At 40.9% G+C, this 18,715-nt stretch overlaps 1 protein-coding gene across 3 annotated transcripts in view; it reads left to right on the top strand.

Annotated features, from left to right (window-relative positions):
* LOC139465949 (muscarinic acetylcholine receptor gar-2-like) overlaps positions 1–18,715 on the top strand; it is a 236,575-nt gene that overhangs the window by 178,285 nt on the left and 39,575 nt on the right. Inside the window, exon 1 of one of the 3 annotated variants that reach the window (XM_071247961.1) lies at positions 12,977–13,967. The exons of the other annotated variants lie outside the window; for them this stretch is intronic. The gene's annotated coding sequence lies outside the window, so the exon portion shown is untranslated. Of the gene's footprint in view, positions 1–12,976; positions 13,968–18,715 lie in introns of those variants that run through there. 3 annotated transcript variants of the gene reach the window in all.

Below are 18,715 nucleotides of genomic sequence, written 5' to 3'. Positions count from 1 at the left end.
GTTGCGTCCCTTGGGTAAACCGGAAACCAATGAGTGATGGTTCGAATCCCGGTTCGCCCCGATTATGTTTCTACGTTTGTCAGCAGCATTCATGCTGGGTCCCGCGCTTGTTTCAACGTGATAAACGTCTGACACCTGCATCACTTCAGGCGTTCCTCCCGCGGCAAGCAGACATGCCTTGATAAAACTGGAACACTGTTCAAAGCAGCGTTAAGCTAAACTCACTCACTGGCACATTGTCAACCACAGTCACAGCTTTTTCACTGCGCAAAGTTTCTTGTACACCGTAACTATTCGATAAATATCGCGTCACAAGATTCGTAGGAAAATAAAACTCGATATGTAACAAAGAGCCGCAACACACTGAAGGCGACAGGTAACGTCGCGTGACCCGTTTTGTAGTGTGAACCGTTATGTCGCGTGACCCGTTTTGTAGTGTGAACCGTTATGTCGGTGACCCGTTTTGTAATGTGAACCGTTATGTCGCATGAACCGTTAATTCGTGTGAACCATCATCTCTTGTGAACCTTTATGTCGTGTGAACCTTTATGTTTTGTGAACCTTTATCTTGTGTGAACCTTTATATACCGTGAACCATCATCTCTTGTGAACCTGTGTTACTGTGAACCCTTATATCGTCTGAACCCTTATGTCATGTGAACCTTTATGTCGTTTGAACCTTTATGTCATGTGAACCGTTATGTCGTCTGAACCTTTTCTAACAATGTAAATGGTTCCAGTTGTAGCCAAACACGCAATATGCCCGCTTTGTTGGAGGGGTTTATTAGAGCATGTTATAATATTACAAAATACAATCAACAAATATGTTTTGTTATGCACCATATGTCTCAACACACGATCGATCATTGTGATATATCAACACAGTATCCACCATGTGATTATCCTATCTTCAAAAAAAAAACACACAGGTAGTATGTAGTTCATTCAACATGACTACACAAAAATCCGGTATATAAATTGGAGATATGTTGATGGCCTGATATTCGACAAACCGTGGGTCAAAACGCAGTCATTGTCGAATTGCAATGTCTATAACGGCATCGCTTTCACACTAAAAACATATCATGGAGGAAAACGGTAAAGCAAAATGCACGTGCAGGTTATCAAATGCGAAACTCATGGTAGTGGCTATAAAAAGGCGAGCAAAAGCCAATAATTTGTCATTCAATTGTCAATATTTTTCAAGTTTGAAAATGCAGAGACTCAGCGCAGCCGATCGGAACATCACCATAGGACGTATCCAAAGAGGGTAATGGCAGTCTTCTGTTGCATGCCACTTCAACGTCCTCCACAGCACCATTTGCCGCCTTTGTGACCGATACACACAGTTCAATTCCACTGCAGACCGTCCGAGAACCGCCCGTCTAAGAGTTACCACCCCTGCACAGGATCGCTACATTCGACTGTTCCACCTACGTCATCGCAATGCCACAGCTACGGAGACTGCAGGACGCATCTCTGGTTTGAGGAGGATATCGGACAAGACTGTCAGTACCCATCTTCGCGAGGCTGGAATCCGACCCAGAAGCTTACAGCCTTGGAATTTGAGAAACTGGAGACGAGTGAGGTTTAGCGATGAATCACGGTTTCTTGAAGACAACGTGTTTATCGTCGTCGAAATGAGTGTTTGTCCCACATTGAGTAAGTGAATTCGACATTTTCGGTGGCGGTAGTGTCATGGTGTGGGGGGTCATATCCTACACCAGGAAATATGACTTGGTTGTGGTTCAGATAAACCTGACAGCAAATTTACATGAATTGAATTCTTAACCTTCTTCCAATTATTGGCCGCCAGAGGGAGTTGTTTCAACAGGGCAACGCTTCACCACACACAGCTCGTGTCACGGTAGACTGCCTTCATAAAGCCAACATCAACGATTTGCGTTGGCCGTCGAGATCTCCAGTTCTCAACCCAATCGAACGAGTGTGTGATGAACTTGATCGACGTGTACGTCAACGTCAGAACACGCCACAGACACTCCCACAATTGGCCAACGCGTTTCAAGCGTTTCAAGCAGAATGGCGCAGAATTCGTACACTTATCCAGTCAGTTCCGAGGAGATGCAGAGCCGTGATTGCTGTCCGGGGCGGTCACACGAGATACTGAGTTCAGCACTATCTTGTGGCCTTATGTGACATGACAATGAACTGTTTCCAATGCCTTTGTACAGAGACATGTGACTATCGAGCTCGAACATTTTATATTTGTATCTTTGATATTGAATTAGATATATCGACTTTATTAGGTAAAACAAATAACTAAAAATCTACCTGTGCGTTTCTTTTTTTGAAGACTGTTATGAAGAATATTGAACGTCGGATTCAGCATCCTAAATTATATAATTCTACAAACAGATCCGACAATACATCGCCAAATAACCGTTGTCCGAGAAATGCTTAAATTTTCACTGTAATCAAAATGCATTATCGCCAGAATTACGTTATTTTATAACATACACGAGTAACCAATGTATATTTGCGTGTGTGTATTTGTTCCCCTACTTCTAGATCAGTTTCTATATGACAATTTTTTAAAACTCTTCTTTCATCATTAAAAAAGTATCTCTTGAAATTGAATCGATACAGAACGTATTCACATGCGCATCACGTGTATAAATAAGCCAAATAAAAATGATATCACGTGGTTATTAAATTATTAAACACGCCACACACGTAAAATAACCCTTTAACAGGTTATCACGTTAGAAGCTATATTTACATGTATAAGTTTCAAGTTAACATTAAACTGTTTATATTATGTATTGAAATTACTATGATCGTTGTTAATCCATACCTAGCTTTAGACGTGTTTAATTTATTGTCAGGCACGTCAAATGAATAATAAAAAAGTCAATACTCGCGGGTATTCAAAGCTTGCCATCTGTTATGTAACTAACGACACTTTCAGTTGGTGTTTTGTGTGATCTATATAGTCAGTCGGAGCCAATGGCGTTATTCAGTGTATGGTTGGTGCCTTTCCTGAAACATAACCGGCCTAATGCCTTCCCATACAAGTATGTCAATGAAGCCTTCATCAAACATTCTACGATAAACTATCAAAAATGATTTTGTAATCAGAGTCCGTTTTAATTTCCTTTTCAATTTGTTATTGATTCTGAATATTTGATCTTACTTTTTACACCGCCCGTTAATATCCGTTTCTAAACAGCATTCAAGATAATCATTAATTGTGTTTTTAAAAGCGCCCTCCCTTGAGACCGGCGTTTCCACTCGGAATTATGGTGCACGTATGCCCCTGTCGGACGTGTTGTAGCAGCGATGGGAAAAAGTATTTTTATATTACAACTACAGCCATGTTACGTTACAACAAAGGACACCACAGCGTTAATGTACATTAAATTATCCTACTTGAAAGTGATGAATATTGAAGGTGAGATGTTTCTTGTAATGTTACCAATCCTTATATATTTCATACTCTGCTTCACACATCCCAATCCACCACAGATCATGTATCTGCTGGAAATGACCTTTCACGTTATGAATTATTCAATAACCTCCTGTGGTGACCTGCATCATTTGCCTGTAAACCATCTTCTTCAAAGAAGTCAATCTTGGCGATATGCTAACAGAATGCTCCCCACGTTTAGACGTCACGTTGGACAACGGTGCCGTCACTTGCGTCGACTTCCACACGCTTTGATGTCGGCACAGTGTTAACCAGGTGGTGGTCGGCATGGTGCCACACATTGGTGGGAATCCGTCGGGAAGACTTGCTCCATTCTGTTTAAGGTTTATTTGAATTCTCTTTGCCAATTTGAACTTGAAATGTTTAATGTGTTTTTTAAGTGTCATTACTTCAGTCAATTATGTTTTACAATAAAGGTTTTTCTTTATTGTTCTGAAACTTCACTCGCACATATCTGATGTCCTAATTGGCCTTTTATGGCGAATCGTGATGCGTGTTCAATCTTTTCTTCCGTTATGGGTTGGTCCATGTGACATAGACATAGATGTGTTTGTTTGTTTGTATGTTTGTTCGTTGTTTTACCCCGTAATCAGCAATATTCCAGCTGTATGACGGCGGTTTAGAAATAACGAGTCTGGACCAGACAACCCAGTGATTGAAATCATGAGCATCGATCCACGCAATTGGGATACGATGACATGGACCAACCAAGTGAGCGAACCTGACCACCCGATCCCGTTACGACAAACTTAGTCGCTTTGTATGGCAAGCATCGATTCCTGGACACCTATTCTGCCCCGGATCTTCACGGGTTATATAGATAAGCAGGTTTGGTGTGTGCATGGTTGATTATGCGCGCTATGCGAAGGAACGTACTGCTATCATTTCGAGTAGGCCTTGAATCGTGACTTGTACGACGAGGTGTGCGACTGGCCCATCCTGTGACCGGTCGCTGTATATAATATATAATCCTTCAGGGAATAAGTTCCTACTACAGTCATAGGTTATCGATGGGCATTGGGTATTTAAATTAGGATATTGGAAAAAAGAAATCTGTGCTTCATAGCTTAAGAAATTCGTTTTCAGAAACTTTTAACGATAATGTCACCAAGCAGATACCAAAATGGTTGTATTAAACAGTATTAAAAAGTTACCACTGTTGTATAAAGGACATCCCACAGTTGAATATATTGTGAAACGTTAAGGTGTAAATGAAAATATCGTTTGAAACTATAACGTAACAAAACGAAATGTCATTTTCAACTAAGAAAATGTGCAACTGTGTGAATTTGGTCCAGTGAAACAAATTCTGAATAAACGTTTTCGTCTGTATTGTATGGGCTATTAATGTATCAACATACGTATACAGAAGATGATTGTGACTACGCTACGGAGCTAACAGAATACGTGAGGAATGCTGGCGTACTACACAAACCCCCCTATCCTTACTGTCATCTGCCCATATGCTGCCCATAGTTATTGTCCAAGTACTCCCCGGCTACCCATCGGGTTCTGTGTTCTGATAATCACCCCCCAAGCCACTTATGTGAAGAGGGCTGAGCGATGAAAGACACTTGACTCTCGTGTGTCTCCGGCTGCCTCTGACATGCGTTATTGTGCCGCACTGAAACCTAAGCCTAAGTGCAGTAGTGAAACCCAAACCTTAGTGCTTTATTGAAACCTAAGCCTTAGTGCAGTAGTGAAACCCAAACCTTAGTGCTTTATTGAAACCTAAGCCTTAGTGCAGTAGTGAAACCCAAACCTTAGTGCTTTATTGAAACCTAAACCTTAGTGCAGTAGTGAAACCCAAACCTTAGTGCTTTATTGAAACCTAAGCCTTAGTGCAGTAGTGAAACCCAAACCTGAGTGCCTTATTGAAACCTAAACCTAAGTGCAGTAGTGAAACCCAAACCTTAGTGCTTTATTGAAACATAAGCCTTAGTGCAGTAGTGAAACCCAAACCTTAGTGCTTTATTGAAACCTAAGCCTTAGTACAGTAGTGAAACCCAAACCTTAGTGCCTTATTGAAACCTAAACCTAAGTGCAGTAGTGAAACCCAAACCTTAGTGCTTTATTGAAACCTAAATCTTAGTGCTTTTGTTTAAAACCAAAACCTTAGAGCTTTATTGAAACATAAACCTAAGCGCAGTAATGAAACCCAAACCTTAGTGCTTTATTGAAACCTAAGCCTAAGTACAGTAGTGAAACCCAAACCTTAGTGCTTTATTGAAACATAAGCCTTAGTGCAGTAGTGAAACCCAAACCTTAGTGCCTTATTGAAACCTAAGCCTTAGTGCAGTAGTGAAACCCAAACCTTAGTGCCTTATTGAAACCTAAACCTAAGTGCAGTAGTGAAACCCAAACCTTAGTGCTTTATTGAAACCTAAATCTTAGTGCTTTTGTTTAAAACCAAAACCTTAGAGCTTTATTGAAACCTAAACCTAAGTGCAGTAATGAAACCCAAACCTTAGTGCTTTATTGAAACCTAAGCCTTAGTGCAGTAGTGAAACCCAAACCTTAGTGCTTTATTGAAACCTAAATCTTAGTGCTTTTGTTTAAAACCAAAACCTTAGTGCTTTATTGAAACCTAAGCCTTAGTGCAGTAGTGAAACCCAAACCTTAGTGCTTTTGTTTAAAACCAAAACCTTAGTGCTTTATTGAAACCTAAGCCTTAGTGCAGTAGTGAAACCCAAACCTTAGTGCTCTATTGAAAACTAAACCTTAGTGCTTTTGTTTAAAACCAAAACGTTAGTGCTTTAATGAAACTAGTCTGTCTTACAGACCCTGATACAAATATATCAACTACAGCCCATGCAAGGTTATAATGTTTGGCAAGTCTGAAAATGAAGAGAATCCCTGGGCTCCCTTTTTATCATATTTTGATTAAGATAACTGAACAACTGTTTTTTTCTGTACGATATGTTCATTTCAGAGAGTATATGTTAGTCTATATTGAAACCTAAGCCTTAGTGCAGTAGTGAAACCTGAACCTTAGTGCAGTAGTGAAACCTTATCGTTAGTGCAGTATTCAAACGTAATCATTAATAATAAATGGCTATTTCTATTTTTATTACCCCGGCCACTGGATCAGTGTGCACTCGAGAATGATTCTCGGCTCCCGGGGGAGTATACAATCCAAGATGCCTATGTTAAATTAGTGCTGTATTAAACCTAAGCCTTAGTGCAGTATTGAAACCCGATCCTTAGTTTCGCATTGAAACCCAAACTTTAGTCCAACATTGAAACCCAAACCTTCGAATTAAATAACATAGATTTCAGCCACACGTCAATCACAATGCATGAAACTGTATACCTAGCGTGGTCGGGATAATATTCTATTCATATCTCTGTTGTCCCTGGCAACATTTACAAGTGAAAACTAACACTTGAGTAATGCTAGCAGTTTCTGAAACAGAGAACCGAACAATCAGCTAAGAAGCGCGGCTATAGCCAGTCACATCAAATGAATATTTTCATTTCAGGATATAGTCTGTCTTGATTTCAGAGCCATCTCGATCTTGATGTGGGATAAGTTATGCTAATTACCATGGGTTCCGTATCTCTTCTCTCTGTAGTCTTGGTTCCAGTTGTCTTGATCTACTGGGATCTGACTTCTAGCCACCTATTGCCCTGCTGTTAATACGTTAGATGGCTAAAGCCACTCGTCACCAGAAACCTTGCATCGTCAGTGTTAATGTCGCGATGGAATGTGTTTAATTCACTTCAACCTGTTTCTGAAATAGAATGTCTATCTTCCGTTTCTTCTCCATTTCTGTTTCTGCAATCCGCAACAGTTGTAGATTTCCCCCCAGAGTCCCCCTGACAGGGGTCTATACCTTGACGGCAGCGCGGAGCACGGGCAGGTGAAATACCTTCCTCACTGACACCACCCATCAACGTCCGAGATCACGGCAACTGAAACCAACGCACGTGCGGCAGACAGACAATTCTAGACTGCAATCAGACGTGGTGTTTAGGTTTTATCATCGCCTCTGTAAGATGCTGATCTAGCGGAGGGTGGAGGGGAGGGGGAGGTGGGTCTGTGTCTGGTGAAGTGCGTCTGTAGGCGTACCACGGGGTATCCTCGGGTGACATTTCCCGTTACAATTGTAATGATTACAGCTGAAACCGAGTGAACACAATTACATCCGCAGCAGAGAGAAAAAAATAGTCCCTTCAAAATTGTCACTTAATTGGCATTAAACACTAATTTCTCCGTGAGGCAAAAAATACTAGCCATGACCGAAATACTTCGGATCTAAAAAATACCAACGTCAACAACGTCAAACTGAATTACATACTACCATTACGTTTTTACCGCAATGGCTTTAGGTGGCCTTTTTATGTTGTATACCCCAAACAACAGTGCATACTGTTCATACTATTACACCTAAACAACAGTTCATACTGTTCATACTATTACACCTAAACAACAGTTCATACTGTTCATACTATTACACCTAAACAACAGTTCATACTGTTCATACTATTACACCTAAACAACAGTTCATACTGTTCATACTATTACACCTAAACAACAGTTCATACTGTGCATACTATTACACCTAAACAACAGTTCATACTGTTCTTACTATTTACACCCAAACAACAGTTCATACTGTTTATACTATTACACCTAAACAACAGTTCATACTGTTCATACTATTACACCTAAACAACAGTTCATACTGTTCATACTATTACACCTAAACAACAGTTCATACTGTGCATACTATTACACCTAAACAACAGTTCATACTGTTCTTACTATTTACACCCAAACAACAGTTCATACTGTTTATACTATTACACCCAAACAACAGTTCATACTGTTTATACCATTACACCCAAACAACAGTTCATACTGTTCATACTATTTACATCCAAACAACAGTTCATACTTTTCAAGTAAAGCAATGGCATATGCCATTAGTATCATCACACTTTGACAACGTTCATGTCCTAAATCAATGTAACGGCTCCATGTTTATTCCTGGGACCTTGGAGATTAAATCTTAGGTCGTGCGCTACGAACAAAGGCAAACTCTGAAATACTCGCTGCACAGCTAGCGAGAAACCTGATGTGTGATTGGGTGAACGTTTTTCACGACAATTGTCGTAGCAGGCTGAGGACTTATCACCTTCTAGCCAATCAGGCGGAAAGATAATTGATCCTTTGGGACTATTTTAGCTGGATTCATCCGCGTGGTTCGGTAGCTGCTTCTAGATGCGCTTAGAGACTATCCACTAAATGTGCACTATTTGATCGCTAAACGGAAGTATGTTAGAAGGCATATAAGTCGACATCAATAGATTGCTGCCGGCTGCACGACCATGCGTAAAGACAATCTATTCTCGAGGGTAGGTCCATTCTTGTCTAAACACTGTCGCGAACCGGTAAAGCAGCCGTGGCACCAAGGAAAATTAACCATATTACGGCCATTTACCCTGATTAAGTTGAATATTGTGGTAAATGTATTTGATAAGGACGAATAACCATATGGGACAGACACAAACCAAGATATACATGGTCCCAATAAGATCCTGTATCAAGTCACAGCCACTTACTTATACAAGAGAGCGACATATTGGTGGAGGGTAAGGCGGAATGGGGGACTGCAGCCTCCAATACAAGGTAGTAACACGGTGAAGACACGCCTAGTTTCACCTACAGCGAACCACCCCTCCTCCTAATCAGACTCAGCCCCACCTACAATCAACCCCATCCACCCACAACCACTTCTCATAAACCAACACATTATCTCCATCCCATCCTAACCCTACAGTGCTGCACGCTCAAACAACTTGATCCAATTCGCACCTGTTTATCAACATACTTCAATTATTAAATGACTGTAAACAATATTGTTGATCTTGATTTTTAATTGTGCCCGTTAATGTATCCTATGGTATGCCATCAGTAAGCCTATCTCTGTGAAGAACTCAATCATTTCAGTAAAGGATTGTTGTTTGTTCCCCAAAGATAGGTTATTAAAATTGGATGAGATAACATTGCTCCAGGCAGAGAACACAATGACGTCACCTCGTGTCTAGGTTACTTAGTTTTACATTAACTAATTATTGTATTTGTGAAACGGAGAATGTCATTGGGACATGGTAATGAATAGGTATTCAATGTTGCGTGGTGTGGGTTTGTCCCAAAGGCCTTGAAGGTGCATTGTATGTTTGACTAGTCACTGAACTGACGTCATGACCAAGTGGTCCACTGTCAACGCTGTTCCCGGGAACAATGTTGCTGCCCTGCCTCTTCTCGTTCCTTTATCACATGTGCGAACGTTTATGTCTTATTAATGATGGGGTGAACAGAAAGGTCTCAATATGTGTTGTTTGCGTCATTGTTGGCTTCGTGTGGATAGTGAACTGATACCAGGAACTGACGTGGTGTAAGTTAGACTCTCGATACGTTCGCTGGAACTGGAGCCTCTCCTCAAAAGAATTAACAGCAAGAGGTCACAGTCATTTGCTGGACTGCTAATGGACCCATGATGTACCTTTAGATAAGTTACATTACGAAACTGAAAAACCTCGAAAGTAAACATTAAGACTTAAACGTGAAGGTAACATTTCAGTCCTGGGTGTGTGATTTGACTTCAACGACTATTCAACATAGATGCACTTTTCGAATGAAAATATCACATTTCAAAGTTAATAATTATATGACTCAGAAGCGATAAAGATATGATCCTGCACATTCCCACGAACAACTTTTTGTTGGAGATGAAGCCTTAATTGGCAAGTGCAATTGCTTATGTCAATAACATATATAAGCGTTGAAAAGAACAGCAAGCGCTCGTCGTTAATCATAACAACGCTTGTTTCGTACGTAATTTCAAAGGTTTCCACTGATTTCGTAATTGGCTGGGGAATTTCTTAAATTTTCAGTGAATTCAAAAAAGGTTCCGGGCCTTGGTTTGGATGTATATTGTTGTCGATGATTCTGAAACGTTTCTCAGACGTGGATTGTTCATAATGTATATGCAGCAAATCAAGATACAACGGTACCTGTAGCTGGCAGACGCAGACTTTCATGGGGTTTCATTAGTCTCATAGTCAGAATGAGTGTTTAGTTCCAATCGATAATGTGTGTCCATTTAATCATTCAAATGAAGTAACATAACCAGGCACATACCAATGGCGTAATTGTTGTTTCATTTTATTATTTATTAGTCCGCAGTGCAAACAAGTCGGATTGAGTGGACACACTTGTGATCGTTGATTATAAATTAAAACAGGCTCACGCCAAATGACTGAATTGTTATTTCATTCTAATCGTCAGCTGAACAAACACATTGTGTCGGAAAGGAGACAAACAACCGACTATACATATTGAACTCGTGATATGGTTGTGTGTCATGCAAGCTGGTCTGTCAGTGCGTGGAGAGGATGGAAGGAACTAACAGTTCTTTGTTCTCACGCTCTTCCTAAACTCTAGTTTCTTCTAAAATAATCATTGTTAATAATTGCAAGTTTATTGTAGTACCAATGAAAACATCCGAACAAATGACATCATGTACGGTCACTGAAGTTTCTGAGTGTGAAAAACTATCGCTATCTTCCTGTATTATATTTAAAGACACATTTGCAGATGCTGACGTTTGTCCATGGGAGCTATATTTCCATAAAAGGCAACAGATGAAAGTGTGATCCTGCCTTTAATACTGGCATTTGCCAAAACCCATTTCGTGTAGATGTTCAGCTGTTACATCTACATAAGCGTCCTGTTCATCAAGTCCCTTTGTGGAGTGAAGTCTGCAGTAAATCCACATCAATCAACAAGGATTCAATATTTTCTTCAACTCGTCACAAAGTATGTATATTTCATTCCTCATCTCCCCACCACTTGGCATCGGGGCGTCCAACACACCTTTGCAAATGTCAATTTCATTAGTGAATTGGTGGTCATATGTGAAAATACTGCTAAAGTAAGCTTTGCGAATGATGGTGTAAATAATTGATGTTGTTGCCTTGTATGAATAGGCCTGAATGAAGTAAGAGGACGGTTATTTCCTAGGACTGTACGATGCACGCCATCTATCGAACAAAGTCACAAACAACGATCAAATTCACGTGCCTGTGTACCCGTTTGTCCCCCGAGGCACGCTGTAACAGAACTGTAGACAAGGTTGTTGCGACAAGGCTATGACTGGTATTATTAAATAGCGTGGGGAATACTTGAGGTGAACGTGAAGGGGCCAGAGAAATGCGTTATGAAACTACCTGTAGTAGTTTTGCTATATGGCGGTGAGTGGTACTTTACACGGGGCGGGGTGTGGGGTAGGGGTTGGGGTGGAGGTGGGTGGGTGGGGGTCTGCTATACGGTGAGAAGTGGTACTATATACCAGGAAATACTTGTGTGGAGGGGATGGGGTGTGTGTTGAGGGGCTGGGGTGGCTGGTACGTAAAGATGGATATAGGAATGCATCAAAGAGTTAGACAATGTAAACCGGCTATACGGTTAGGTAGTTTTAACACATGTATGTTGCCGAAAAACCAATTGGAAAATCAGGGCAAATATTGGACGCGAACCTATGACAATAGAATCCTGCATGCCCAAGGGACGCAACTCTTCAAAGGACTTCTCACCCAGTGCCCCGAAAGGCATAGTACCCTTCTACACAACGGTTAATGGTATTGTATACCAGTGTATCTACTTTGGGTTCACGTACAGATGCGTTGTGTGTAGATCAAATGCAAGCATCAAGGAGAAAGGGTGTAGATAGAAAGCAAGCATCAAGGAGAAAGTGTCTAGATAGAATGCAAGCATCAAGGAGAAAGTGTGTAGATAGAATGCAAGCATCAAGGAGAAAGTGTGTAGATAGAATGCAAGCATCAAGGAGAAAGTGTGTAGATTGAATGCAAGCATCAAGGAGAAAGTGTGTAGATAGAATGCAAGCATCAAGGAGAAAGTGTGTAGATAGAATGCAAGAATCAAGGAGAAAGCGTGTAGATAGAATGCAAGCATCAAGGAGAAAGTGTGTAGATAGAATGCAAGCATCAAGGAGAAAGTGTGTAGATAGAATGCAAGCATCAAGGAGAAAGTGTGTAGATAGAATGCAAGCATCAAGGAGAAAGTATGTAGATCAAATGCAAGCATCAAGGAGAAAATGCAGTAGGTCTACTCCGCAGGATGGAACTATGTACCGAGAGAGATGATTGGGATGCCACAGTAATGACGGGGTGACAGCACGAAGGCTCTACCTACATAGTGTACTTCGGCTGTACGGCAGAAGTAGCGTCAAGACGCTGTATCCCGGCTACAGAGCAGGGGACCTGGTCTGAAACACTTTTGATGATTGCAGGATTGTCTTAAAAAGCTCTTTAGCACTGAATGTTGCTCCTTGTTTAGGAACCAAGAGAACAGCGGGATAACAGAGGTTCGCGTGGTGAATTTTCGTATCTCTAGACTGGAGAAATGAGGTACTGAAGACCAATATGAGTGTGGTGTTACAGAAGTGGTCGTACACGGGAGCACAGCGTACAACCTGCCGTGTACAGTGTCTGTGGTGGAGATTTGCAGATTGCAGCTTCGTTCCAGTCCAGCTGTACTTCTACTGTCAAAGAACATAGCTGAAAAGAATGCAAATACGTTACAGTGACGATGCACAATCTGCAGCTAACAGCGCATGCTCTGTAGACGTGTCCCCGCACATTGCATTTCAGTGAATGGTCAGATCACTCCTCACACCAAGTTATTTCACACCAAATACAACGGGAGAGAGCAGATCCTTCGTTCAGAAAGAAAACGCGAATACAATAAGCTTGTAATTCCCGTCTCCCACCCTGTGTAATTCTCCACCCTGTCTGAAATAAATGAGAGCTACAGTGTACCCGGCAGAACGCTGCTGCTAATATGGGCGCTGGAACTGCCAGATCGATCGCTCTAGCGTGATTATACCGACCAAGATTAGATTAACTATTAATAAGGGATTACTCCGGCGATATCGGAGCATGTCGCTCTGTTTCCAGGCTAACAGGATGACTGAAGGATCGTTCTTCCGCTAGCCTCACTTCAGTAAACGGCCGCCTATGCTCCTCTTCTCACTCAGCATGTATGGAAGCGGCGACCGTCAGTATCGTGTCCGCAGCTCAGAGACTCACTGAAGAGGTCGGCGCCGTTCCACGGCCAGCTAGCGGCGAACAGAAACGATCAGTCACAGGTGGCTATCGGCGGACATCCACGGAGAAACCCTAGCTCTGTGTTTGTCTCCCCACGTGGAGACGGCAGTAGGAAGGTGCTGTCCGTGGGTGTGTTCCTTTCAGGAATGTTACAGCACTTATCGAGTGATTCCCGTTACCTGTGTGTGTCTACATCCCAGACTGCGTGATTCAGATCCACCGTGTCGCCCGCCGTCCCCACCGATACAACAATCTCGTGGATACTCTTCTACAGGTGCTTCATGCTTGCGTCGATAGGACATCTATATATTTCCGGATGAATGAAAATGATTTCAGTGTCTCTGGACGGGGAACGCGCTCTCCCAATATTGATGCCTGCAAGGTAGGAAAATCTGGGGGCGCAACGTGATTTGTTCTAAGTATTGTAAATATCCATGCAACCTGTTGTTCTTAGCATTTCTAATGTGTGAAGCTGCACGTGACCCACCCAGTGTACTTACCACTGTTCAATGGATGTGGCGTGTAGTGGATGCAAAGGCAGATAGGAAGTTTTAACTGTTTAACAGAGTCTGAGAAAGACGAAGCGTTTGATAATTCCTTATTATATACTCTAAATGGGGAAATGTCTTCTAGAAAGTATCCTACCAATCGTTGTTTGTCTTGACTGTTTATCGGATGCATCCACACGTGAGAACTGTACACCTCTTTGTATATTTAAAACAGTTACCTATGGTGTTACACATACCGTATATCTCATGCTGGATGCTATAGTGTTACACATACCGTATATCTCATGCTGGATGCTATAGTGTTACACATACCGTATATCTCATGCTGGATGCTATAGTGTGGGGCTATTTTAACTGCATTGTTACTGAACAGTAGATGCTTATATCGCTTCACGACAAGACTGTTTGTAGCGTTTAACATTATCGTTACACATCAGCAGTAGCTCATATTCCTGATGATATGGTAATAATATCTGTAACCCATACCTACCTTGATAACCATACGGTTGCAGCGTATATCGCTTGTAGACATGGTGACAATAGAGTTTAGCTACGCTATTATACAAACTGTTGAAGCCTATATCGGTCTTTATGGCAGCAATAATTCCGGCGCTTACCAACATTGAAATAGATGTGACAGGGATACCATCGTTGCTCTCCCTGCAGCGTGTCATCATAGGTCTACAATACAGCATCTGTAACATCAGCGCCTGGTTCTATTACTCATGTGACACAGTCACTAAATAGAGCTGTGACTGCGTTAACAATTTATTTCCCAGGATCAGCCCATAAAAATACAGTCAACATCTACAAAGTGTCGATACCGATTACGCTTGAAAGCAATAAGGGTGATATTCCAGTTAACACACACAGTAAAATCGGTGTTAGAAGCTGCAACAATTGGGATATTTCCCTATTAAGTATGCCAGTAATCACCCGATGCTGTGCAGATACAAACGCCGACACACAATACATACCAGGCCTGCAGTCGCGGCCTATTGAGTATAGATTATCAGGCTCTCTGCAGCATAAAGTATAATTACTTTGGTCAGATTTGTCGGGTTATGACTAGGCCCCGCTACGTTGTATTGCATAGTGCTCAAAGGCGTTTGTTGTGCTGGAGCTGCTTTAAAGAGATGCGCCTAAATGATATTTGTGTATTGATGCGGATAAAGCTACCTCGATATGCAGAGCATGGTTTGAACTGGGCTGAAGTAATGGGAATCATTCGTCATAAATACATAGTCTGTGTTCTGGAATACAGATTTTAGCAATGTGTATTCTATACCTGATTCGTGTGTCCATTGTGTATTGAGTACGTCAGTTCGGGTATAATGTGTACTGGGGAAATATTGAGCAAACCAGTGTTGCCATAAGGTTTGTGACAAAAACGATGTAGCATATATCCCTTGTTGTTTAGCAGTTGAACGATTGACTTGCCCTTGCATGTGTTTGTGACGGGTGCTACCGACGGATATGCTCTCCTTTTCGCGAACACCTGGCATCAACCCTATTTAATAGTGATTCATAAACACATGCGTATAATAAAGTCGGAATCGTGCAATCGGCTGTTTTCAGCATATATTTCTTATGAATATGGAAATGGTTTTGTCGCTTTTATTAGGATTATGGAAAGGGATTTGTCGCCGTAATTACTTTCATCAACTAAACCACAAAGCATTCATTGGCGGAACATATATTGTGAACATGGAGCTACTGCCGACAAAGCGGCTTCATTTAAATGTTAAATCTATGAATGTGTGAATCTATTAATGAGTAAAAGGTTTGCTTGTGTGATGATAAATGTTGAATCTGATTTGAAACTCATCCTCCTTAATGTGTCAATATTGACTGTATTGATTTCCACGATACAAACACAGATACTGAACCGATTATCAACACGCTATCAACAGAGCAAAGTGAACCGATTATCAACACGCTATCAACAGAGCCAAGTGAACCGATTGTCGACATGCTATGAACAGTGCCTAAACTCATTGTATTCATAGTGAGAGAAGTAATGTGTTCCGTATATTCTTACGGAATTTGAACCCTTTGCTCTGGTCAGTTGGTCAGCGATAGCGATGCACACATGCCACCTCAATCTTAGCTGGTGGTCAGATGCATATTCACCTGATATATTCCAGTGACAACTGCACTTTCAGTTGCATCGATTACAGCAGGTAGTTGAAGCGGAACATGATGAGGGTTCAGCGAACCGTATGGGTATTATTGATGAACTGCAGAATATAACAGTAAGTTATCCGAGCACGTCATGGAGATGCTGTCAGTGCAATAATGACATAGTTATCAGCTACTAGTGATGAACTCAGTGCGGATGTGACTAATTAGTGTCTGCTTACGTCGGCTTTGATGTTATGCAAATGGATAGCCAGCTTACATCAATCATGATTAATTGTTCATTCATTTCGTTGTTTAATACCAGTCTATTGTTAAAGCATGTTACTTTTTCAATTTTCCTTTGTCATTGATGACGGTATGGGTGACACATAGCGGTGATCTTCACATAGCCACAAGCATGTAATTGAAATGTTTTTATATTTTTTTATGAAATTGAAAACACCGCATCAAATTGCGGCAAATTAATGTGTCAAAAAATTAAAATATTAGATGTTTTTCATGCACTGTCTTTCTAATATTTGAACAAAAGCAAGTCTTTTCTAGGTCAAGTTTGTAGGAGGCAATAAAAAAACAAACACGTTGAGTCATAGCATTGTTTGTTTTTAAATGTTTCCAAATCTGCTTCCTGTAACACCTTCACTTCCCTTGATTTTAGCATTAGCCATACTATTTTAATTTCAAACTCTGTAAGGGGTGGAAAGAGAAATAGGTAAGTTGTAGGTCGTTTGAACGTGTCTGATAACGTTCATAACAATGTTTAAACGTTTCCGTAACACTTACATTATCAATTGCAGGCCGGTATAACGAGCCTTGATGTTATTCTCACCATTCACCGTTAACGCCAAGGTATCTTGTGAGCTTGACCGATGCTCAGACAATGGATGGTGTAGGCTGGAGGTCCTTGTGTGCTTTCAAAACAAAATTAATGAAAACAATTTATATGATTTGTTTTCTGAATAGTGATTGTCAAGTGCAAGATGTGGTGCAAAGTAAAATGTTTTACCCTTAAAATATGTTGTCTTTGGTAATTCAAATTTAAATGCTTCATCAGGAGACGAATTTACTGCCGACCTGCCTGTGTGGTGATGGTAAAATGTTCACACCTTGCGGCCGACGTACGGACGACTGCATGATAAACATTTCCTTTCACTTCGTGACAATCAAATATAGTTAAAAAGGTCACGCGTCCAACGAAAGAGAAGCAACAATGTATCTATGGTAAATGACACCTCTATCACGTGTTATAACTCTCCAGCCACACGTTTCCTTTCGACTGTCGTTACAGAAACTCGATTGTGAATCACAACAATGTTCGAGGGATGCAGTTACCAATTTCATTGTGAGCTTCTCTTGGTTTTTACTATAAGATAATACACAGCAAGAACAGAAGCCAGACTCATTATTGAAGAAGCGTGTCGTTGGATTGCATTTTCACATTTAATCATTCCACTATGGTGGATCATCTACCCATGGTGGGTTTTATAGGTTCTACGGTATTCACTCCATGGCATACAATGTACCTGTCACTAATTTCATAATAATCCTCCGACTTCTCCCAGCTTGTTGAAGTGATTAGAAATCAAAATTTCGTTGTTTAGATTGTGACCCTCTTGAGACATGGGGTCATTAACCGTAGCCTCGTGTCACGTGGAACCTTTGGCAATGTGAAGATGGAGGATGGTATTAGCAGACTCCGACACGAAGGGCATTCCTACTGTGGTGCAATGCAAAATCGCCTCTTCATCCCAGTCTGTATAATTTTCAGTCCCAAAAGGAATTGTAATCTGTAGGCTTGGTATAAATGAGGAATAAATTCCGTTACAAAATGCCATAGAAGACTTATGTCAACTCTGTGCGTGCTATGTATATCGACAATGGTTTGTCAGCTAGCAATGCGATACATGTTCAGTAATTCTATAATTTTACTCCGGCGTTTCACTTAAATTATTCCATGTTTGTCGTAAGAGGCGACTAACGGGTTCGGGTGGTCAAGCTCGCTGACTTAGTTGAAGCATGTCATCTTATCCTATTTGCGTGGATCGATGCTCATGATGTCAATCACTGGATTATCTGGTCCAGACTCGATTACGAACAGATCGCCGTCATATATATGGAACATTACATAATAGTGCAGCGTTACAACGAACAAACAAAACACTTAAATTATTCAGGAGCTGATATAGTACAAAGGCTCGTCATTAACCTCGAATTCATTTGATGTTTGTTTTGTTCGTCTGTTGTTTAATGTCACACTCAGCAGTATTCCAGCTATATGACGGCGGTCTGTAAATAGTCGAATCCATTTGAAGTATTTACCTCGAACCACTATACATGTATAACGCGTTGTTAAACGATGAATTTATTACAAAACTGGGAATTTTAGTCTGAAACTTTTCATGAGAACAGTCGCAAATTCAATTTCTTAAAATGTGAAAATACCATTATTGAAATGTTGTATTGTCCGGGAAAATATCTTACT

This window comes from Haliotis cracherodii, unplaced genomic scaffold, assembly GCF_022045235.1.
Source record: "Haliotis cracherodii isolate W230 unplaced genomic scaffold, xgHalCrac1.p SCAF_18, whole genome shotgun sequence".
NCBI lineage: Eukaryota > Metazoa > Mollusca > Gastropoda > Lepetellida > Haliotidae > Haliotis > Haliotis cracherodii.
Note: the sequence above shows the minus strand (reverse complement) of the source record. Positions and strands in the feature narration are given on the sequence as shown.